The 25,753-nt window shown below is 40.0% G+C and overlaps 1 protein-coding gene across 4 annotated transcripts in view; it reads right to left on the bottom strand.

The window, feature by feature from the left end:
- ZBTB20 (zinc finger and BTB domain containing 20) overlaps positions 1 to 25,753 on the bottom strand; it is a 512,829-nt gene that overhangs the window by 473,719 nt on the left and 13,357 nt on the right. For 2 of the 4 annotated variants that reach the window (XM_075034363.1, XM_075034362.1), the window contains exon 1: positions 10,050 to 10,469. The exons of the other annotated variants lie outside the window; for them this stretch is intronic. The gene's annotated coding sequence lies outside the window, so the exon portion shown is untranslated. Of the gene's footprint in view, positions 1 to 10,049; positions 10,470 to 25,753 lie in introns of those variants that run through there. 4 annotated transcript variants of the gene reach the window in all.

The raw sequence follows: 25,753 nt of genomic DNA on the forward strand, positions 1-25,753 counted from the left end.
ATCTCTGGCTAAACTGTCCTGGAACCTTTTGTGAGCATTCCCTTCTCCAGCTGAACTCAGCTGATAACTGCTCTCTGTTTTGAAGTACGTGTGTCACTCCTTTATCTAAAAAGCCTAGGAAAGCCTTAGACAGGACTGGCACCTCTCTTTTTTGGGTAATGACAACAAAGCAAAACAAAACAAAAATCACACACAAGGTCTCAGGATTAAACCTTTGCAGATGAGCAACAACAACAAAAAAGGCATCTTTTTGGATGTTAAATTCTTTGCAGGCTTTGCCTGGGCATTATGAGAATAATCACCAACACCTCCTAAAAGCAAGCCTTTTCATCAACTCCATATGCTCAGATTTCAATGACAGTTCTGTAAGAATCTTATTAATACACCTATGTATGCTGCCACAAGGGACACAGTATCTAACACAGCAAAAATGAGGTCAAATTCAGCAGCACTGTCCTAAAGAAAACTGTCTCCTGGTCACAAATCACTTGTGGAGTACCATGCATCATCTTTACTGCTTCAGACATGTGCCAGCTGCAGCCAGTAGGCTAGAAATACAAAGCTAAATTCAGCTCTCAGTTCAATGTTGATTCTTCTAAACTTCATGGAATTGGTCTGCTTCTATACAAATGTAACCTAGGGTAAAATATGACCCATAAACATTTTTGCAGAGACACAGACATTCAGAAATTTCACGTGGAACTTCTTATCCCAAGAGCACAGTCCTCTGAAGATGATTATTGTATGATGATTATTCCAGCTCACTGCTCATGAGGGAAAAGGAAAGGGCTGTGGCCTTATCCCACCCCACTCTGGTCCTACTCATACAGAATCCTGCTGCTAAAATTCTCTCCCTCTCCTGCCAGTGGGACCAAGTTAGCCCCTCTTTTTGCATCAAGTTCAGACTTTTTGTCCTCATTTTCTTTGAACAGCTCTGCCCCCTGCCTGCGTCTCAGCTTTTATTTCCTCTAGCTGCTCACATTCTTCCCAAACCTCCCTCCTAAATGCTCCATTTGTATCCTTCTACCACATTGAAGCCAATGTTCCATAGTAACATTACTCAACCAGATTTTAATAACTTAACAGCTTACAGTCAACTAAACTGTGTTCCTGCACAACCAGTCTTAACCAGGAAACTCCAGAAAAGTTCATTTTAGCTCACTTCCTTTTTGTTTTCCACTTTTTTTCACCTGAAAAAGATGTGGAATGAAAATTAAATTCATTTTGGTAGCAGATTAAATTATCACGGGGCTGGATACGGATGTGATCCAGACAACAGGGCTCTCACTCCACCATAGAGACAGCTTTAACTGAGCTAGCTCAGTTATTAATAGCAGTTTGGTCAAGACAGCCTAGGGCTGAATGCAGTGAAAATACGTGGCTCAAAACATACACAAAATTCACCTCAGATCCAACATAATACAGCCTGCATGATCTGGGCAGAACAGTTACTACCATCTGAACTACCCAAGTAAATGCCAGCTCTTAATCTCCATGAGGCAAAAACCTCCTCAAAAAGAAAAAAAAAACCCAACCCAAAAACAAGACCTCAGGTGTCAGTTCTATTCTGACATGCCAGAGAAAGACCACAAGTATTCAAAAACTTCATTGGGAGGCTAAAGTAAACCCATTAGAGTTAAAAAAGAGGTTGCAATGCACTTTTAGGGTGATAACAAGGCACAAATTTGAGAGGGCAAAATGAAATTAGCTAATATAGCTATAACTCTCTCCCAACTGCATTCAGAAACTGGTAATCATCATTATCCCTATCTTGAAGGCGAGTAACTGAGACATTAAGAAATGAAGTAACTTGTTGAAAGTTACACAGAAAACTAGAAATAAACTATGAATCCTGCTTCCCTAATCTGTGGGTTGTCCTTACAAGTTCCTATGTACTTGCATACATCACGGTAGTGACTGCACTGCAATCTGATTACAACTTCTGATACTGAACCACGGCTTTGTGCTGACAAAAATACTTAAGATCTCTGTACACAGGTTTAAAAAAAAAAAAAAGTTATCTAAAAAAGTATTAAGAAATGGGATTTGAATGGGATCCAGTCCCCTGTAAAAACTGACTCGGAGATTAGCAGAAAAAGAAAGTTAATTCCAGAATCCAGAAATGCCCAGCACCGGGAAAAATACTGAGCTTTCTCTTGTCCGGGACAAAGTACAGCATAGCCCAATGTACTGCAAAAGCACAAATGGCTTTTAACCTCATTCAGAAGCAGCTGCTTTCACAGCAGTGAAATGTTTCAGCCTGAGCCTGACTGACTTAGTGGATAAATGATTTGAAGTTGGTATAGCTCAGAAGGAACCAGCTCGTTTAGGAAACGTCACTATCTTAAAAACACACTTTTTCTATCCAATTGGAGCAAGCTTTGAAGCTTTCAAAACTTGGCCGTGGCTTGGAGAAGAAAATAAAAGCGGTATTTTTATGAAATGATGGAAATTACAAAACACGGCTTGGACTTCAAACAGTCCACCCATGAGCCAGGACAGGCTGGGCCTTCACCGGGAACTCGTGTCGCTTCTCATCACTTGTATTAGTTTAGCACCAGCAAAAGGTGCCAGATTGGTAGCCCCAGGCACTGAATTCTCTATTTATCCCCAAAGCAGGGACAGCAGGAGGGCAAACTATCATAGAGATACCAACCCCTGCTACGATTCCTCACGTCCAGGGACCTGGTGACAGGAGGGTGATGTGGTCTCAGGGCTGTACCGGTTTCCTGATGTCTCTGCCGTGACAGCCCACATGGCAGCCAGTTCCCTGCACTATGTTTCAGGAGGATAGGTTCCTAAACTGCAGGGCCTATGAAAGAGAAATAACGGAGAATCATCCTACAAGCATCCTCCGAGACTTTGAGAAAGAAGAACCAGGGATTATTTTCTTTGCATTATATTCTAGCTGTCTCAAAATTAACGAATACTAGGGAGAGCGATGAGGCCAGAGAGAGTCAATGTACTGAGTACAAATGAGATTTATATGTGGCTTGAGTCACTCCAGCCAATTAGCTACCCACCAGGCTGTTTGGTTTATTGTCCCTACTGTACAAAGATTTAATAAGCAGTCACCTAGATGGGAAGCATGAGACTTGCAGAAAGGAAACTTTTCACTACTCTACATGGAAAACTTGAGCCCAGTCCTGCAACAGCTCTCCACAGCCGATTCCCACTGATGTGTCAACGGCTGCAAGATGAGGCTCTTTATCATGACAGTCCACGTAGGTGGAAAATACGGGAAATACAGGACAATCTTTCATTATATAATTACCATGTCAGAAATCTTCCACACATTCCAAATATTCTAGGGGAATTAATAAAGTTTTCTTCATTTTTTTCTCCAATACTCAGTCTTATCCAGGACTTAGACATTTCTCATAGCATGAAAGTACAGAATGCTGGATTTTAAAAACTTATCTACTGGGGAAATGTGCTGTGTAGGGAACATATTAAACAATTCAGTCTATGTTTGGAAAAGAAATACAGATTCATCACAACGAGGAAGGATGTTCAAGAGTATCCTGAAAAAACAGCCAGTATTCAAGCCAAAGGACAGGATGAAGTGGGCACAACAGTATAAAGCTGACAAGCAGATTTAACTGACAGTGACAGAAAGAATTGGAAGCTGCCAAAGCCTAAGCTACACTAGGGCTTCTTCAGATACTACATGCACTAAAATTGAAACTAAAAGCACCAATGAGAACATTTTTAAAAACTCCTTCAGATGAGAAAAATCCTAGAAGCAGCAGCAGCAGCAAAATGGAAAATACAAACTTTAGGATATTATACAAAAAGAAACGCCTATCAAATATAAGTAAGACTGGAAACAAAGCAAAAAAGGCTGAATTACAGAATTGGACATTTCATGACCTTTCTCAGTAGTCATGCCTGGTATGTAAGGCTTTAACGTACTTCGTCAGAAGACTTCTCTTCCTGTTAATACTGCTCGTTGCAAGAGAGCTCAAAGCCACTCATTTAGATACAATTTTTGTAAGGCAGTGTCCCAGAGGGTGTGGCCGGGTCTCCTGGGAATAGCATTTGTTAGTTTTAGAGAACCAGCAGAGGGAGCACATTAGCAATTAAACATGGTTTTCTTGTGTTTGTGCCTAAACAATGAGATTTTTTGGTTGGGTTTTTTGTTGTTGTTTTGTTTTTGTTCTCAGCATTCCTCTCTGTCACTAATGTCTGTGACTCACTTAGCTATCAAATTGCTAGGAGTTTAGGAGCCAAAGCCATGGAGAATAACAGGCTCCACATCCACCCCACATAAAACAATAGCGGACATAAGCTTTTACCTAGTCGTCTTTCTTCACTCTGTCCCCACATCAACCTCATCTTACCCGTTCCTGACATCCTGCCCATGAAATCTTGTGTTGCCACACGACGATTGCTCTCAAGTTCCTGCACTGTGACCACTAACTTTCTAGCCAGAAAGAAAGGCATATGGATCTCTAGGGAGGAAAAAGAAATCAATAATTAACTTTCAGTTGGCTGAAAGGACAACGCTGAAGTCCATAAGGCAACTTTCCCAGTCCTACTTTTGTATCCTCAAGGGATTGATCGCACTTCCAGCTACTGATGATTTTAGAAGCAAAATATTAGAAAGCTTGCCTTTTAGTTGGGAAAAAAACACAAAAAACCATCAGTAGAGTAATCTCCATGCCGTATTTACCTCAGAATCAAATGTCACACTATACTTGCCTGCATTTTTAGCTCTACCACAATCCCAAGACAAATTTACAATAGAAGCTTAAAATTAAGAGGCCATCTACAGGCGTAACTTAGAGCATGCCACCACTTCTGTCCTGCAAAGGATTTCCCATAGGTGCTCTGTAGAGGGTCAGAAGCGCTACCCATTCAGGTTTCCTTTCCTCTTCACCATAGTTACCAACTGTTTTTAACACGGACTTTATAACCACTGATTTGATACCAGCTCAAACATTCAGGAAGACCACGTGGGTTTTGGTTCACCCTTTGTTCTGTCATTTACACTTGTGCAAACTGGACATCAAATGTTCCCTAGGGGTCTGTGTCCACCCACTTCAGAAGAGCACAAGGAAAGGCATATGACAGAAGGCACTGAAGAATAAAGTCCCAGAGACGCTGCCGGTGTTTGAATTGGGTATCTTTCATAAAAGATGTTGAGGAATGGTACCTGACGACAAGTACACCACAGGCTACAAATCTGCCCTCCGCGGGGCTGGTGGGGCAGGTTGTCGCTAATGGGAAGGGACCAGTTCTTGGCATGAAAGGATTTCAGCCTTTGTGCTCGCCTGGTCCATGGCCTTTCTTCCCTAGTGCCACCTAGTGCCAACCCGGACAGCAGCTCGCTTTTCTGCCAGGTCAACATCTGCCCCATCGGCAGCAGGCTGGGACCCTCCACACTCCTTTCCCCAAAGCCAAACCCCAGCAGTCAGAGGAACTTTTTCCTTTTAAGACAGCTTTATCCCATTAGCCTGGTTTCCCACTCCTGCGTTTTAACTCCTTTGAGATATACAGTCTTCGCTGTACATGGTAAAAGCTGAACTTTTTTCTTCTCGCAAACCTCTGGGATGTGTACCAACCTGCCCCGTGGCACCGGCAGCCCTGGCTGCCCCAGCGGCTATGGAAGAAGGGGGTGGCACGTGTCCCCGTGCCTCCGGTGACCATTTTACAAGAACCATCCGCAAACAGCACTCCTGCCACTGCCGGGCGGTCAAAATGCCGTCATAGTACATGATGGCACTGAAGGATTAAGCACAAAAATGTAAGAAACCAAGAAAGCCATAGGCAGTAATCATGCGGAACTCCCAGCTTCCTATTAGAGAAGAAATGGATCAGTGCTGTTAGAACTAAATTGTAACTTTTAAGACAAATAATAACCAGAAATATAGGCAACACCATCAAAGCAAAAACCATCCTGGACAAAAGCTTTTGCCTTTACTCACTCCTCACTGAAAGTTTGATACATCTGTGAAAATCTCCTCAAGTTAAAAGTTGCACAGATACTATAAAAGTATCTCAACATTTGGTGCACAGACAAACGCTACTCTTTACCAAGAGAAACCTGGACTACCAGCATAGATAGATTATTAAAAATCCAAGTTATTTTTCACAGAAAATATTCCTTGTCAACTTTCTGAATTTTCTTGGGCCAAACTAACAAGATCAGTGAAGTTCGTTTCACTTTGATTTGCCATCATTTTCCCTCTGCAGCACAGTTTGAACTGCAAACTCTACAGAAGGAACAAGTTATTCTTTAAAAAAAACTATTTCCAGTGCATTGTTTCATTAAAAAAACAAAAATTAAAAACATTTATAAAGGATCTGGATTTTCTAAAAGTTTTGCTTAAAAAAAAAAATCTAAGTTAACTTGAAGGTAAATTTCAGTGTTTAATTTTCCATTAACATGTACGAATCTCTTTCAGTAGAAGCTCTTCACCATACAGATCACAGTGTAAAAAAGTCCTATAAAAAGAGACAGGAGTGAAACCAACTGAAATCTATAAGGCCACAGCATGCCATCAATTTCTAAACAGAACTCCTATTCAGATCATTCTGCTTAAAACCTCATATGGTCTGCAAAAACGAACAGGGTTTTCTTAAAATGATTTAAATAACAATTTATCTAAGACTGTAATCTCTCTTGTATGGGATTTGTAAGCCATCCCACAGAATTCTCTAGCAGGGGACACTGTTCTCTATTTACATCAAAGTTTTATACAAATAATATTACATTTTTTTTAATTTTCTGCAGCTGTTTTCCCTTATGAATAAGCTGGGCCTATGAAGAAAATGTGAAAATAGGAAAACTGTGAGTAATATTTATAATAATGATATATCCGACTCAGGAAATTGCTACAACTGTCTTTATCAAAATAAACAAGATGGATATTTTTTCCTCCTTTAAGAGAAAAGCAAAATCCTCTACTATTAAAATTAATTTGACTTGGTATTTGTTTGGTATTTGGATTTGACTGTCTTATATCCCATTTTTGGTCCTGTTAAAAAAAAAACAAAAAAACAAAACACAAAAAACACAACACAAAACCATACACACAAAAAAACCCAACAGCATTGCTTTTCGTCTCATAGGAGTGAGAGGCATATACACACGCCATTCAGCCCAAAATTACTCTAGCTACAGGGCATGGCAAAGCATGAAATAACTGCTCCAGAGCACTTCCTCATGTGGGTGTGTTAGATAACTGTCTGCTCCAACGCTAAAATAAAGCACACTGTGACCCAATCAACACGGTGAGCTCTGCTCCGCACAGCTGCCCGGGCTGCAAGCAGGGGAACCCGGAGCACCCCACGCTGCCCCGCACACGCTACCCCGCCACCGTCCTACCCCCTGGCCAACAGGTTTGACGCTCCCCGAGTTCCAGCGACAGCATCATATGCCGGATTTAAGTTTACTTACGCATACTTTACCCTTTGCTGCTGTATCCAGACTGCAAATGGACTTTGTGCTATTGAAAGGGCTAAGATTTTTTTTTTTGCTAGAATATACTTGGGGTTCAAAGAAAATCAAATCCTCCTACTGGAAAAGTTTGTAAGATTAAAAAAAGATCTTACTGGGTAATGAAAAATGTTTCTCCTACTCCGACTCTCTTTCTCTGCTCGAATTCTTCTTGCCTGGGGTTTTCATAAAATCAAAAGAGGTACCTTGTAGTCATTTTTAAAGTTTTTCAAAAATGTTAAGATGAGGCTGGGCTTCTGCTAAATGTACGCCTAAGAATTCTGAGGACAGGTCCATGTGCTTTCCTACAAAAAACCCGCGCTGTTGAGGAACATCCACCTGCACTGGTTCAGGAGAAAATGACAGGTGCCTGCAAACCCACCCACCCCACGAGGGGGACGGCTGCTAACGCTCCAGCTGCATCACTCCAGGCTGACCATCATCCAAAGGCAGCAGCAACTCCACCTTTAAGACCCTTAAATTTTTGCCATAACTTCAGCATCCCCTCTACGGCCAAATCTGAGTTTCAAAGCTTGAGAGTCAAACTTTAGGAGGGGAGGAAATACCTTGCTACAGTTAACAGGTCGTTTGAAGCAATAAACACATTTAAAGTCTATCAACAAACTCTTAATTTAGAAGCTTGAATAAAAAGGAGGAACAAAAAATAGGAAGCAATGAAAGTCATTCCCCAGCTAAGAGATGAGCCACCAATTCTTGGCACACTGATGCATAAAAACTTGAAAAGTTTTGCTCAGGTTCTGGAAATAAAACTGCTAATAAAATGGAGCGAGTAGTTTCTGTAGTTGGAGTGCCAGTGAACAGATCTGCTGCTTTGGATTTTAATTAAGTTAGTTTGTTCAGCGAGGAGGCACTTCTGTTGAAACTGGGGAGTCGTAAGTTAAAGGACAGCTAAAAAAAGCCCCAAACAACAGCAAAAAAACCCCTGTTGGCAGCAAAAGTTCTCTCTGGCTGTAAAATAATGCATTTTTAAGAAACATTTCAAAGGATTTGAACGTTTTGGAGAATCTCCTAGGCAGTCCCAGGTGGGTTGGGAATATTGCATTATGGACTTCTTTGTGCTAAGAGGAAGGCCTAATGCATGTTTTTAAGAAGTCCGCCTCTTGCTATTAAATAAATAATTTTCTATTAAAAAAGGTGATTGTTACTGTTGAGAGATCTCCACTGATCAGCGTCCATTTTATATAATTACTTACAATTCTCCAGAACATTTTATGTAACTCACTTCCACTATCTCTCTTCTTTTTTTGTTTTGTTTTGGTTTTGGTGTTTGGTTTGTGTTTTTTTTTTTTGTTACCAGCAGAGTAGCAGTTTTATTCTCCAACAGAAATGACAGGAGCTCAGATAAAAAGACCATTTCAAATGGATCAATTTAAGCAGCCTTTAGAACCCATGATAAATCTGGGCTCCAAAAACTCGACAATGCTAAATGGGCTATGAAATGCATCACAAATCCCTCCCCAGAAAAAAAGAAAAAAAAAAAAAGAAAAAAAGAAAGATTAATTCAGAGAAAAGCTTCAATGTTTGAAATTACAAATAAGCAGCATATTTGCGGAATGAAAAATGGTAAATAAATAGTTACTATTTCTGGACAAAATGGCTCGATAGATTTCATAATTTGCCACCACTGTAAAAAATATCTATTCCCTTCCCCCCTCCCTTCCCCGGCAGTACACACGGAAACACAAGCATAACCATGCATAAAGTGGGAGGGTGGGGGGCAGCCAAGGATACAAACTCCCTCTTAGAAAGTTTGAATTCTTATTAACCCAGTGATGCCTCCATAACATTGCATTAGCTCAGCAACATAAAAGTTGGAATATATGTCTCCTTTCTTCCCGGTAAAGGAAACTAGAAAAATACTAATAATGAAAAATAGACGTTAAAAATATCCAGGAGGAAAAAGTACACGTACAATAACAAAAAATTAACCCCCTCCGCCCCCACGCCAAAAGAGACAAACAGCAAAATCTCCGACTAAAAATCCTGTCAGGAGGAGTGGAACCTGCCTTCCCTTTTTTTGCTTTTATTTACTGTATGCCAAGCATGGACTTTAAACTTACAGCGTGCATATATATAGAAAACAAAGAACGAGAGTCACCGTTAACCCTGGTCGCCAGCATTACAGCTAAAAGTCATTGGCAAATACTAATAAAACCCCATTTAGCAGTAAATAAGGAGAACATGATATATGGACGGACAGATGGAACTGCATAAACAGACAAGAAAAAGCAGAGAGACCCACAAACATACGGAGAGGGCTGTTTTGAAAGAGTGAAAGATATTGATTTACTTGGAACTAGTATTGGAAAACAAACGTATTTGTTTCCTTCGTGATTAAAAAAAAAGTAATTAAAGTGAATCATAAGGGGGCACACCCTGAAATAAAGTAGAAGGGGGGAAAACATTTGTAGAGGGTAAGGCCTTCCACAGATATCCCGAATTTTAAGCTAGCAAATAGGTCTGGCAAACTTACACCTCTAAATTAAAAATCGGGGGGGAGGGGGGGGAGAATAAAGAAGTGCCGGTGGTTTAAGGAGAGCAGAGGCTTTATTCTTTTATTTTTTATAAAAGTTGACTGGCCTACCTTGTTCCCCAGTCCTCAGTTTGTCTCCTCATAGTCGCTGTCTCCCTGGAAGTACAGTGTGAGTGGTAATGACTGCCTGCCTCCCTAATGAGTCCATTTTCCTGCTCTTGATGTTGTGTATATACACACACTGCAACCTACCTTACAAACCACAGAGACGGGAAAGGGAGAGCGAGCGAGAGAGAGCGAGCGAGAGCCAGCGAGAGTGCGAGAGACAGGGAGCGAGCGAGCCAGGCAGAGGGAGAGAAAGGCGCCCGCAGACAAAGCCCTCCTCCCAGACAGCAGACAACCCTCCTTCCCCTCTCCGGCAAAATACAACTCGGCTAATGCAGCAACAGGTTCAATGCTGCCAGGCTGAGGCGGCGGAGGAAAGGTAGACGGGGCTGAGCAGGGTCGCTAGCGGAGAAGGAGCGGAGCGCCGGCTGGCTCCACCTTTCTTATTTCTGTTGCAGGATGTTGGAATGCATTGTTTCGGGCGGTCCGCGGAATTATCAGAAAGACGGGGTTTGGGTGCGTGTGAGCACGAAGCGCCGAGACGCATCAGCCATTCTGCTCCGTAACCTTAGAGCTTTAACACATGCGGGGAAGGTGTAAACATATCTCTTTTGACAGGCAGGCTGCACAAAGCCCACTGATGATTTTAAAGTCATGAGCTCTTTCAAGAAAGACGCTCCTGAAGATAGGTTTCCCCAGACAATAGGGGAGCAGGGAAAATTGAGCTTGATGAGGAAGAAGTCTTCCTAAGAGACTGCTCAGTAAACAATTGGAGGGAGAGGGCTATTCTCCCCAGCATTCCCTCCCTTCAAAAATATAGATTGGGAAGCTTCTACCCCTACAGCTATAATAATGTGCTGTGCTTATGTCTGAACAGGTGCAATGCATATAGTACATGGTGTTACAAGGACAGAAATAAATCTCTCAAGTAAAAAAACCAAACATTTTCCCAGTTGCAAACAGGCCAAGGTTATTTAAAATATAGGTCTAATTTGAAGAGTCTTCTCCCCACTCCCTATATTTTGGGGGGGAGGGGGGGGGGGGCTGGAGGGAAGGTATGAAGGGGAGGCAAAGATGGGAAAGTCAATACACGTAACCAGTTACTACATTTTTATTTTTACAGTGTTCTGTCATATCTGAAGAAGATATATGCTGCTTCTAAAATAATTTTCACTCAGCCCTGCCTCTCATCACACGTAAACTTACGCTGTCACAAAAAATCTGTTGATTTTAATGACAACTACAGGCATGTGAAAGTAGCAAGAGCAGGAAAACAAGATTTTGCGCCTGCATTTCACCTTTGGATAAAGGTTCTCCAAGAACTTTATCCACAGGGTATTTGTTAGATGGAGAAACTGGGTCCAAGGGGGGGGAGGTTAAGTGATATTCCCAAGGTTATGCTGTAAATCAGTGGAAAGACAGACTAGAACCCCAACCTCCTGATGCTGAACACCGAATTTGCCTGGAATAACTCATACCCGCCTAAAAGTTAAGTGTCCCACCTAAGCCAGTTGTGTAGGCTCCCTCTATTGTCAGTGGAGAGACAGGCACCTCCCCAAAGCAATTCATCCCAGCTTTCTCTCTCTCTCTCCACTGGAGAGGGAGCCTACACAACTAGATTAGGCTAGGCAGCTAGCTTGTAGTTGGCTAAAATTAAGTAAAATGAATCTCACTTTTGATCTAAAGCTCTATTACAACATCCTGCTTCCCAAAATACATTTTTATTATCGCATTTATTATGAGGCAATATATGCTTAAATTGTAGTGATCGAAAAGGGATAGCCTGCTGACTAAGAGAGACAGGTAAACTCACTAGATTCATGGATTTGTACCCTCAGGCTGGCTGGATATTCATGATTCACACAGTCTTTATAATATTAACCAGCCTGGTGAATTTGATTAGTTTTGTTCACTGGTAGCTGCTACACATTTTTGTATTTCACTTATAAGCATTCTGTTTTCATGTAGGTGTACGTATAGAAGGATTAAGTAATTTTTTTCAAAAAGTTAATTTTCATTAGCGTTTTCATTGAAACACAGCCTTTCTTACCTTAGGGTAAAATATAAAGAGTAAAAAGCTCTATTAGGTGACTTAGTTCAACTCCTTCCATAATATTTAGCTACATCCACACCTGGCATATGTAGAGGCAGCTCCACAAGTTACTCCAAATACGTATTGCAAAAATTTAGCCCTATCACATATTTGCTTCTCTGGACTTTACGACCATATTCACCTTATTGAAGGGCATGTAAGGTCAGGAAAGCAGAAGGAGCATTTGGAGACTTTGCTCTAACTGTGGCAACTTGATCTGGCTGTGTATGTACCAAGTGACCACTCACTGCCTCAGTTTTTCCATCTGTAAAACGGACTCAAATATAGTTCCATGAGCATGTAGTTCCATGGTACCACAAATATTCAAACTGCTTCATCCTCCCGTCTCAGCCTGACATCTCTCAGAGCTTTATGATGGAGAATATTACAGGAAAAATATGAATACTTTATCAAGGGGACCTGTATCAAAGCCAGCTGATGAAAACGACAAGATTTTATATACTTCTATTCAGTTCTAATAATAGGAATACTCTCTGAATTTAAAATTTAAAAACTAGATCTACACCAAAATGAGGATATCAGATGTAAGAAGTTCTTAGTACTCTGGACCATTTGACCCCAAAATAACATTCGTTCCTCAGTCCCACCTACCTTATACATATAAATCTGAAGAGAGATTCAAAATGTACCAAGTTTGGACAAAATACAGACTTGAACCCTTCAGATTTAACAGACATTCAAGTTGAAATCTGAGTACTAAGTCAGAAACACTTGAGTTCAAAAAATGTTCAGATCTGCAATTGATACAGACCCAAAAAATGTAAGTTGGGAGACACCTAGATCCTTCCTTCCTGTAACTTTCTAGAAATGTCATATATGTATCTGAACCAGGATCACAGGCCAAATTTCCTCATATTTTGAGGAAGCCTGAATCTCAGTAAGAATACTAGAACTGAGCCTGATTCCATCTAGTTATGGCAACGCTTAGAACCAGACCCAAACTGGAACCCAAAGCCACCCCTTCCAAAGTTGCATGGGGTTTGTGTACATGCAGAACTGTAGAACTAAAACCAAACACTTTCAAAGCTTGAGACTGTTTGAAAGCAAATATGAAGTAAATTCCAACTTAAGCTAGTTTTGGCCCTCGATCAGAAATTAATCCAATTAGCCGTAATCTTTATAAAATCCAAATATCTGTCTGACCTGAATGAGAAACCCCGCAAGATGTGATCTGCACAACTGATTCCTTGCCTGCGAGTCTTTCTACATGGATCCAAACCATCGATGGCCCGATTCTCTGTTGCCTTAAAAATCATTCAGTCTACCTAAACCATATAAAAAGAGTGTAAAAAAAAATCCGGATTGGTGCAACTGAACGGAGAATCTCGATTTAATGTTTTGCCAACATAAAAAGGTTTGCCTGTTTGCTTGATTCAGAATGCTCAATGAGAGCCTGCTCACCATCACACCACATTCCTGTGGGCCTGCAATTCCTCCCTTCCATTATGTGAGGTCGACGGCTAATTTCTTGGTTCACTTGCAGGAAGGGGAAGGAGGACGTGTAACTGCAGATGGCTTCCAGCTCTGTCACAGGACTGGACACCCATCTGCCCTGTGACGGTGAGGACCTGCATGGCTATCACAAGGCTGGCCTACCCGTGGCCACGCAACACAACAGGCAAGAAAACTCTCGTCACGTGCCCGGGAGCGCACCTCTCCCATAGCGGAGACACCACATTTGGGTTATGCCACACAGGGGGTCACCCCACAAGAAAGAGGCTGGAACAGAGGGCTCCCAGCCATCTTAGTAAAAAGGCTGCATTATCCATCCTGAATGCAAGAACAGGCAATGCTGGTCTACCCAGTCGATGATACTTCTGCTTTTCTGCTTTTCTTTTTCTGTAAACTCGTCTTCTCGGTTCAGAGTTAATCTCTAGCAATTGTCATTAGGGAAGCAAAGGAGCTCCAACCCCTCTAACAAAGCCTTAAAAAAAATGAAAAAATGACTAGCACCATAGGTAAGTGGACAATTCCAGTGCTTGGCACAGCAGGGGCACCCATCTACAGTTCTGCCAGAGAGCTGCAGAGCCCTAAGAACACACTGATCTTAAGGTGGAGATAGGAAAAATCAAACTGTCCACCAGAACTGTGAAAGCCTTTTGTTGCCAATTACAAGATTCTGGATGACAGACTGAGAGGGAAGGAAGGTGTTTCAGTGCCAGATAACATATTCTATACTGCTCTGGTCTCTCCTCTCCCTTTTATGTTGCCAGGCGCAACAACGTGCTGCATCTAGACACACCTTGTTGGCAGCCACAACTGGAAAAGGACTCACAGCCATCATATAACCATGTCTGAGGCTAAGAGCTACGTCCTTTGAAAAAAAAAAAAAAAAAAAAGCCTCTTAGTTATCTGAGGGCTGATTTTCAAATTCTAAAGGAATTTAAGTGGGACTGACTCCCATGAACTGGTTGGGTATCCTGCCCATCCTTATGGTGGGTTAACACACTGGTCTTGATATACTCCACATACGTGCCCTATGACAGTTCCATCAATGCCTTCAGGGAGCTCTGCTTCAGTAGAATCCCAGGAATTGTTCTTAGAAACCAAGCTGGTTTAACACCATACTGGTGTTAAAAATCCCAGGCAAATTTCTGTCCCAATTCTCTTTCAGATGGTATAGGCAGGACCTAGAAACACTCACAGCAACATGTCTGAACTTGATTGCTTCCACTTAGTCACCGTCACCACATACGCAGATCTCCTAGACTCCACCATATTACACCACCACATTGCCAGCCCAACAGGATTGGTGATTCGGGTGTCTCTACTGGTGTCCTGCAGTGTCTCTGCAACTTTGTTCAAACATAATGAGAAAGATGCCAATTAAAAAAGCACAAGAGTCCTGCAGCACGGCAGGCTGATTCAAATTAGATACCTGTATGAAGTGATTAAAAACAGGTTTTCTAAACCTGATGATAACAGGAGGACAGTATGTTTGATTTACATCAGCAGGGATCAACAAAAACGTAGAACCACCACACAAAAGCTCTTTATCCCTGCAGGTTTACTGGTGAAGATGCTGAGGAGAGAATGAGGGAAGTACAGCGCGCTTCTGCTGTCTTTCCATATGCAAAGAATCTCAATTGTTCTCCCATCTCAGCAGCCACTACTTACTGCTAGACCTCCAAATAAGTAATAGTTTCCTTTAATTTAGCAACTTTGATCTATCATTCGACAGTTCAGTTGCACATACACATTAACAAATCAAATCTCACAGCCTCCTTTGGCAAAAAGCTACTGTCATTCCCATTTTACAGATAGTAAAAACTAAATGGAAAGAGTTAATCACTCTGTTGAGAATAGAAGTGAGATTGGGATGTCAGGCTTTCCTGATCAGAAGTTCAGGCTATGCTGCCTCTATGGATCAGGCTCTCAAACAGCCCAATTGATTGGCAAGACTGGGGCACACTTGCTGAACCAGAACTGGCTTTCCTAATGTTGTGTGTTGTTGTTTTTTGGTTTTTTTTTTAATCCCAGAATGTCCTGAATAATAGATCAGATGCAAAGCTGATACATCTCTAACAGTTTCAATGGATTTGTGAAAATCTGTCTGCAAGTAATACATACCAAGTATCATAAATGCCCTCTTTCTTTTAGGATGACATTACCAGCACTTCGGTAAAGGAACACTTTGCACAGTAACTGTTCCCCTACAGCCCTTAGGCCACTTTGCTCAAGGGCTGCAAAATGGTTGTTTCCACTGCATAATAATCTCATGTCAGATGCAACAGTACTGCATTACTCTAGTACTGTGTTGAGTAAACATTGCTGCTACATCAGTAAATTGCGACAGTGAGATCTAGGCTATATAAGGCATTTTGTCCCAACACAGCCAATCCCTTGCTTTTATACCCATCAACACTGGTGTGTATAAATCACCACCTACAGGGACGGAGTCCTCATAAAAGAAACTCCAGAAGACCAGTATCATACCAACATACCACTTGCCAATTCAAAAACAAAACCACACAAAAAGTCCTCAGACTCCCACATACTTTATCCCCATCTCCCCATTACACATACATGCACACACACGTGGGATATTCATGTGTTAGCTTTCTGCTTTAAATGTGTAGATCGTGTGGTAATTATTTAATACCTAACAACCTGCAGTCACGTACATGGCCTCAGCTATGTATGTGTTCATCCTCTCCACTTACAGAGTGCTGGGATATTACCTTTATTTGAATCGGCAGGCCATTTGTGACCAATTTAGCTGTTGAGCTAACATTCAAGGCCCTCATCCAAGCTGTGGAGTTACAATGGAATCGGATCTTGTTACACAGCCTACTGCATCATATGGTGCACCCTCTATTATATAACTATATGGTTCCCAAAGGTTACCTATAATTTGATTATAGAGTCATGTTGCAGTTCAGTCAACGTTTAAGAACAAGAAATTTGATGATTTACTTACAGAAATCCATACTGAATCCATCCAAAACTGAACAACAAATGGTAAAAAGTAGTTTTATCATCTGAAAGGAGCTATGGTAACAAACAAGTCAGGATGCACATCCATCACTCTCTTCTACCAGATACCTAGGATGACTATCAAAGATTCTATTTTTGTCCCAGAAAGTTAGGGAGCATGCAGGAGGATCTGACTGCTGTCATAATAATTGCAGACGGTTATGACATGAACCACAGTGAAAATGCTGACGCTCTAGGTGGTCATCACTTCACTTTTACCCTCTTTAAACAGTAGGGGAAAAAAAAAAACAACAACAACGAGCCAAACCAAATAAAACAAACTTCTGCAACTCTAGTGATTGTCACATCAGCTGAGAGGCACTAAGTTAATCATGAATGAAGATCTGATCTAGATGGGAAAAAAGTGAGAGGCATCACTAGCAATATTTTGGAATTTGACCCTCTGGGTGCAACTGCATAGTTGCACAAGTTTATGAGCATGAATCCATTCTACCTAGAAAATATTTATGTCAGCATTTTCAAAGATGCTACTCTTTCAAGAGGTAATTATCTTCTAGTTTAGAATATCACATCTGAGAGTATTGCCCCCCAAATGAATAGCCATTTCTGGAAAAATAAAAACAAAAATGCATTTAAGTGTATCAGATGTACAAAAATAGAAATTCCATACTTTAACTTTTATTTGATTGACTCTACATAAAGTGGAGAAAAACCACCTCTACAGAAAAGAGACAAACAGTGTTGAAACTTCAAACATCCAAAAATCTTGACTAGGCACTAAAAGTTATGCAGTGATCTTAAAAGCCAGGGAGTTTTTTTAAGTCTCTGTTATGCTCCCAAGTACTTTTTTAAGCTTTTCTATACAATTATAAAACCTAGAAGTTTCTTTATTTATTTTCTTAAAGCTAAGACTTTAGCTGGTCACTTTTGTGACCAACAGACACACAATACAAATCACAACATGTACAATAATGCTTGTAATATTTGAAAGGAGCAATACTAAGTGCCATTATTCATCTCATACTTCACCATGAAATCCCTTCAGCTGATGTAGGATTATTTTCCTCAAACATAGGCCCTGTGTGAAAGTTCCTACATACATTATCTCCCCATGTATTCTAGGCAAGGGGAAACCAATGCATTTATCAGGCAGTCTGGAGTTGTAAGTTACTGAAAAGGCTGGACTTTTTCCTTAAAGCTGTGTGGCTTGTATCACACTCCGAAGCAGCTCAACACAAAATTTCACCCTAGGACCCAGATTCAGATGGGCCAAATTCCTGCTAATTCCCCATGCTTAGTGTTTCTGGATATATGCCCCTAAAATCCCACAGCCAGCTAATAGAAAATATCAGGCACAGGGACTTGGGGGTGTTTAGGCCAACTGCCTCTGACTTGTGAGTATATAAAAGTGCCTGATTCTGTTTCAGGGCAAACTAAATATTACAGAGATCATGGAGTAAAGAAATGGAAATGAGTGAAACATCAAACAAAGGTTTATCCTTGTTAGCCTGAGAAGCCCACTCCGAGAAAAGACTTAACTGCTGACCTCTGTATCAAACACAGAGGAAACACTAGGAAGGATGCAACCATTTTACTAGCACTAACACCACCGAAATTAAGTATAAAAGTTTCACTTTCACAAACCTTGATTATCTGTAGACCACCTCAGGGGGATTATTTTTGTGTGTAGGTGGGCAGGATTCATTGTCTTTGAAACTTTTAGTCAAAGATGTTTCTGAAGAATAAAAAACTAGATGTACTAGATGTAAGAAAGAAAAGGTCTGAATATTTTTTTATTTTATATAAAGTAAGTTCTCTTAGAAGAACTAGGCAAGACTGGTTCCAATTAGTCCTTTAGTTTTAGCCTAAAGAAGAATATTTTTGGATAATCTGAACACAGTTTACTCAGCTGTTTTAAAGGACACATCTAGAGGTGCATTTCTTTTCCTGAAATATTAACTGAAATTTATTTTGTAGGGAAAAGATGAAAGAGTTTATTATTAAAAGCCAAAGAAATTAAAAGCAAAAAGTTGTATTAACTGAAAATTAAGGCTCAGTTCTTATTTTACACACAAACAGAGATAAGAGCCTTTCTTTCAATCAGACTGTCAAAAATTGGAAGATCTGGTGAGGTTAGTGGTGGTGTAAGCCTGACAAAAATGAGCTTGGGTATCCTATAGACAAACAACTCTTTTATTTTGCCTGTGTTTGAACAAAAGGGTCTTTCATTACAGAACTAGAACATACAGAACAAGGTGACATAATATTTTCAAAATGATATAATGGAAACAAAGTGTACCAACTTCAATGCTACTCTTCAGTCAGGTTTTGCAACAAGCCCGAGTTAGATATTATTTTATGGTCAAAGGGCTCCTTTTCTATGACTTTCTTTGCAATTATTAGCTAGGACTGTAATATTTGGTATTGCTACCAAGATGGTCTATGATTCTGTAATGAGAGATCCCCTTTGTAATATCTGTGCAATTAAGCATAATTAAGTTTGTCAGGGGAACTTCAATTTCCTGATTTTTGAGTAAATAAAGAATCAATGTTAATATTGCACTAATCAGTACTAACTAACATTTAATTTGTTTTGTTTCAAAATCAGAGGTCACATTGTGAAACCATTTGATAGTATGCAATAACAAAAAAAAACCCCAACAAAATAAACAATAGTTGGAATAAAGATAACTTTATATTAACTGGTACTTTGCTGTTCTAGTGTTTCATTTGTTGAGTTGTCCTGAAGCCAACAAAATACCAGTAAGAATCAGGATACAAATATGACTTAAGTACTCTCTGGTGTGGTCTTGAAATGAATTGACATTTGTTTTTACCACACTGTGATAACATCACAGATGTTAGAATCATAAATGCCAGTATACCTTAAAGCTTTCTGTTTCAGAAAGAAAGGTACTGCCACTACAGCTAAATGAAGGTCTCGACTAGCTTCAGTAGACCATTTGTGGGCCACGCACCAAGAAAGAGACAAAAATCATGTCTGATAGAAATCCCACATAAATATAAAACTATACATCATGCATCCATCCAACTGAGTAAGAAAGACTGAGTTTCAATCTGGAATTTCTAGGGATTCATGTAAGAGAGCTGTAACACACCACAAAAATTCACTGGGGATTATCAGATACGGGCTTATGGGGGGGAAATTGGGAGTGCCCTGTTAAAAGCTACCTGGTGGAACACATCTATTCTCAGTCACAAGAGCTGGGACTGGCTGTTCAGGCACCGCACCCAGCTCACGCATGCATCTAGTGCTGATAATCATTCACAGTTTAAAAATAGGTATGAGAAAGGTAGTCACAGGGTTATAATGAATAGAATTTACGGGGCATTACTCTCCCAAACTGCTGTTTCAATCTAAACACTACTCTTGGCTTGAGGTATCAAAATGTGACAACAATGCTCAAAGTCTCCATAGCAGGAGTATCTCTTTTCTTTTCCTGCCTTATTTCTTGAAAAACAGTAAAATGGTAAATAGTTTTAACATTTAAATTATTGTCGATAGTCTTCAGAGTCAACACTGCATCAAACATCCAAGACTTCTTGTATTAGGAGGCTGACTGCAAAAAACCAAGTGTCAGCTCACATCTAGTGCAGTCTTTAATTAGAACCTCACAGTCAAGCAGGCTACAAGCTTTTTATTTCCTAAATTAAAGCTGTAATTTTGGAGCACAAGTAGTCAACCACCGGGGGAAAAAGCACCAGCTTACCATACTGCTGAAAGTCAGATCAATCTGACCCCTGTCTCGAAATATGAAGGACACAAATTATATCATTTTCTGGAGAAGCCACAACATAACACTTTTTATGAGTTTTTGGTGTTAGGTACTTAATGATGTTGGAAGTTCTTTGGGATTACTTTACAGGCTACTCCTCCGAGAAAAGAAAAGTTATGTGCAAGACAAATGAAACCAAAAAATTGACTTACAGGCTCTCAGTACTATCCACAGGTCTCAAAGCTCAAGATTATCCATCCCTATCTACAGCAAGAGCTCCCTTTCAGAGGAACAAGAACATTTGCTTCACAATAGCTCAAAGGTGTTCAAATCCCTACAAGATACTAACACTATATTCCATCCATTTTAATGGAAAATAGATGTCCAAATTCCCAAAGACAGCCCTTTTACCACTGGGCCCAAAGGAACAGATTACATGAAAATATCTTTTTATCACAAGAGAAGACAGGAAAAAAAAATTCCAATTAAAATTGATGGAATTGATCGAAGAATGAAAGCCATCAAGGAACAGAGAGGCAAAATGGGGAATAAAATAAGGGAAAAGTGCATAAAGTTATCTCATTCCTCTCTAGGAATATAAAAAAACCTTCCTACAAGAGTAGAAGATATTTGCAATTTGTTTTCTAACAGCTAAAAGAAGTGTAGATTAAACACTAGGAAGCATGTTGAAAATTGTGGCAAAGGCAGACCATAAAGTTGGAGGTGAAACACTGTAACTTGAATTACTCCATTGTCACAATTAAATGGCCAGGAAGCACTCCAGTGTTTTAGGAGTAGCTGTAAGCACCCCTAACTTCATGGATTTGAGTTTGAACTGAAGTCCTTTCAGCTCCAAAAAAAATTCCTCGCCAATACTGCTTGGGCTAAAAAAGAATTTCCTATAGCTCCAGTCTTTACGCTTATCATAGATACCTGCATATGTCTGGGAAGAGCTGTTGATTGTGGCATGTAATAAAAAAAGAATACATAAAAAACCATGGTTGCTTTGCAGCTTTAACCCCGCTCCTCTTAGTGTACCTTCATATTCCAAATCCCTCCTGCTAACTAGCCTTTCAGTACTCGGTTGTCTCATGTGCACTCAAGACTAGATCAAGCCCTGGGAATTTCTGAGCAGAGCTCTGGACCTACGACCATCCTTGTGAGGACAAAGAAGCACTCAGTGGATGAAGAGGAAACCATCCCACACAGTTACTATCCCACACATTCTCCCGCTGTGGCCAGGCTCTCAACCCACAGAAAGCTTCTTGGGACTTCCCGAAGTACCTGATATTCCTTCTCACTCTTAAAGCAGTATGTGTACCCCCCTCTTTGAGAAAATGTCAATAAACAATTTAAATGAAGTTTTACTTTTGAAACTGATAGCTAGATTTTCACTTAACAGCACTACATTTAAGACCACACAGAGGGGGTAATACTGGCACATAGACACATACTACTTTACAGCCATGAGAGAGATTGACACAAAAAAAAAAAAAAAGAGCGATGCAGGAAAAAGAAAAAAAGCAGTAAGCTGTAGAGGACCATTAAATATGCCAATGACAAATATGAACAAAAGCAGCACAAATTGTATGGTACTGGTAAATTAGCATATTTCTCTCTTCAGCAACTGGAAGCATCAGAGGAACGCTGGCTTTTAGAGAGGTGCTCCTCATGCCCTATGCTTTAAACACCAAACCAAAACTCACACCGATGTGATGGATGAGAGAGAGCCCAGACAGACAAACCTACAGGTTGCTTCAAAAGCAGAAATATATTCGACCCAAGACATCAGGTCTGCATCTACTATACCACAAGTTACAGCAGAACTCCCCTCAGTCCCTCACAATGGTCCCAGCAGAGATGTTATTGCATTTCGCTGCTGTAGCTTCTATCTAGTTTGGCCAAGAGTCCATGAGTCATGACACCTATATTTACAATGTCAGATACAGGAACAATCCAGTGGCATTTTTCTGTTAGTGCTGACTATGCAGGATCTGCCACTTAGAAACGTTTACATGAAAATAATAAAGAATAGGAGCATGTGATGCTTAAAAAATTAGGCTCTAATTTCAATCTGTAAATGAAAAATTTAAACATTCTAAAACTTAATAGAGAATTGACAAGAGTACAATGATTTCTGTCCGTCATAAAAGACAGCAAAAAATGTACACTTTTGCCTACCTACTTACACAGGGAATAAGCAATGCTTTCAGAGCCTGATGAGAGAGATGCTGCTAGTTGATGGAACCATTTGTCCTCAGATGCTAAAAAGAAAGTAATAAATGGAACGAGTTTTGAACATGAGCTTACAATATTTTTAGGACCTGAAAACTGCCATTAAGTAGCCTGAGTATTCTACAACAAGCGTCTAACAAAAGCTATCTCTCAGGTTGCAATCCTAACTATTAAATCCAGACAGCAGGTTTCTTGCTCTACTGTTAATATTAAAGATACCAGTGTTACAAACTGGAGCTTAATGGTTAACACACATAAGAATATTCATTTATTTGACTTCAAAAGAAGTTGAAGAAAGCAACAGGAAACAAGTGCATACATGTACCAAACTAATACAAAACCCAACCAACATAATTCTTTAACAGTATAGCGTAGGCATTGTCAAAAAATGTTCAAGAAGAAGTTAGGATGAATTCACATCCATCTCAAAGTGCAGACAATTCATTTCTGCAGACCCTTCAAGATGAGATGTTCTTTTAAGTGAAACTACTGAAGCAGAATTCTGATGAGTCTGATGATCCTGAAAGTGAGATGTTTTTAGTGCTATCATTATAATTATTAAACGTAGCTGCAATGACAATTTAAATCTGTGCTCCAAACCTCCCAGATGCTCTTCAACATTAGACACCTTTGTGTCTTGAAGACCCAGAAATAAGCTTACTAGTTGATTATGCTAAAAAGAAAAGCTCTGCTTAACAAGACAGATGCAACCTTATTTTATCTTAATGATATTGCCTTCAATGGAACACAAAAGGAGCAATTGATAGCAATGATTGAAACATTTCTTTTAGCGGCTTGTAAATTCAGCTGTCCACTACAAGAATCTCCAAGTGAAGAAATGGGGAAAAATAAAAGAAAAAGTAACAGCATTGAACAGTGACATCAGTGCAGGTTGGCTACGTGAACATGACAAATGACCTCCTAATGGCCACAAGCATACAGACAATGAAATGTATATCCTAGTATGCTGCTATTAATTCTGTCCCAAAATGAAAACCACAAATATTGGTGCAGTGTCACTGGAGATACCATCCAAGAACAAAGAGAAAAACATGAGAAAGATGTCTTTACTATTTGGTTAGACAACAAAACCAAAATTGAAACAAGAACGTTTAAAACTATTTCTTCTGCTTCTGATGTACAGCTGCTCAGTGCTGTATTTCAACCACACTGAGTGAAAACGTAACAACCAAACTCTCCCAAAACTGTACTGCAGAGCCTAAAGACAAAAATCACTCCACTATCACCAGTAGCCTGGCTAACTCGAGTGAAAAAGGAAGACTGATGTCCCTGGTTCCCAGAGACACTTGTGTTCCTCTCAGGAATATGTGCCTCTAAGTTTGCATCAACAAGTGTCTTGAAATTTGCACTGAGAACAAGAAGGACTTTGATCAAAAAATAGCACACATTTTACTCTGCAAGGAACTTTAGAGAGAGGTACTAAATTTACAAAAGCAGTTGAAGGAGGTTTCAGAGGGACTTGACAGATTACAGGCTGATGACACTACCGTTACAGCCTCAGTGGAAATGTGGTTTGATCTAATTAACAACAAAGAACTAGAACCACTGAAGAACAAAATTAAAAAATTATTCAAAGACACTTGGAAGCTTTCCATTTCATAGCCACCAGGACTGATTCCAAACACAGACGGATGGGACTAAACCCAGGATAGGATGTCGAGGTTGGGACAGGCACAGAACATATTCCAAACACCTCAAATCTTCTCAGTTTAAAAATTGAAGGTCCATATTTTTGCCCGAAATATGTAATTACAAAATGGATTTGATTGAACACAATTAATTTAATCATGCAGGTGGAAAATACAGATGTTAAATTAGGGCAGACAAGATGGCTGAACTTAGAAATGCTGGATTTTAGAACAGATGCATTGCTGTCCAGCCAACTCAGCATCACTTTTTACACATTTTTAGTTTATTCATATTGCTTTGATTGAAACTGTGTAACAGCGTAGGTGCTAAAATCAAAGAATCTGGTGAAGTACACTGATATGCAGAGTTAGATATAAAGCCTCACAGACCTAACTTTTTTCACAGACCCCGCAGACCAGGAGGATGTTCTTATTTTTTAATTACAGAATCACAAGCTTTACATTCTAGATAATGTGTCGTTTTGTGTTTAAGGAATAAATATGCCTGTAAAACAGACTGCATCACATGCATGCACTGTTTCAGTGGATAAAATACTACATTTGAGTGTTTTTTCCAAGAGGCTTTTGCAGAAATAACCAAAAAAGTCACGCCGGGGAGAAAAATTCAACTCTAATATGTTGGCTGCTGTTTCCACATACAAATTTTCTCTCCACACCCAACAGAGAACACATACCTTAGCTGAACAATTGTGAGCATATGTTAGCTATGCCAATATCCCATGGAAAGTAACAAAAGCCTTTAACTTATTTTTAACTGAGAGAAGTGCATAACTAAGAAAGTTTGTGCTTTAGAATTTCAAGTCAGATTTGGGATTACTGTATTTCCCTCTTTGGGAAGTTGTATGATTACCAATCTTATAATTAAAAAAGTAAAAGTTAATGAGGAAACATGTTAACGTCAGATGATTTACGTGCCTATTAATATTACAAGTGTATTGGGAAAAAAAAGGGGGGAAAAGGAAAAACCCATTGTGTAATCCAGTTCTGATGAAATACCGGACAATTTTGAGACTGATAAAGTGAGTCACTGCCAACTGACTCAGCATGACAACAGGAGTTCATTGTTGCCTTCGGACCGAAGGAAGCAAGCAGCCAGTTGGTTCAAACTGGATTTGTTCTTTCACTAAAATGTGATATTTCCACCATCTTCTTGTTCTCCTTTTGCGTCTTCCATCAGACCCTCTAGTGTCTCCAGTACATACTGCATTTATTAAGCCCTGCACTATTCAGCTAGCATCAGATACAACACACATTAAGCCCTCAGATGCAGCATGTTACAAAATTAACTTAAAAGGCTGGAATACAGCTCCATTTTTAAGTCCCAGTATATTTATATTTCACATATGGTTTTCGCTAGGCTATTCACAGGGGGGACTATAAAGCATCTCAACATGTGAGGTACTCTTGTAAACTCCACTATGTCCTCAGTTGCACTTACTGTCCTCAGGCATGGGGGATGTTGTACTGCAAGTATTAATATGGATATACGTGCCGCTTGTTACATCCACATCTCCCCCT

Source organism: Buteo buteo, chromosome 8 (genome assembly GCF_964188355.1).
Source record: "Buteo buteo chromosome 8, bButBut1.hap1.1, whole genome shotgun sequence".
In the NCBI taxonomy this organism is placed as follows: Eukaryota; Metazoa; Chordata; class Aves; order Accipitriformes; family Accipitridae; genus Buteo; species Buteo buteo.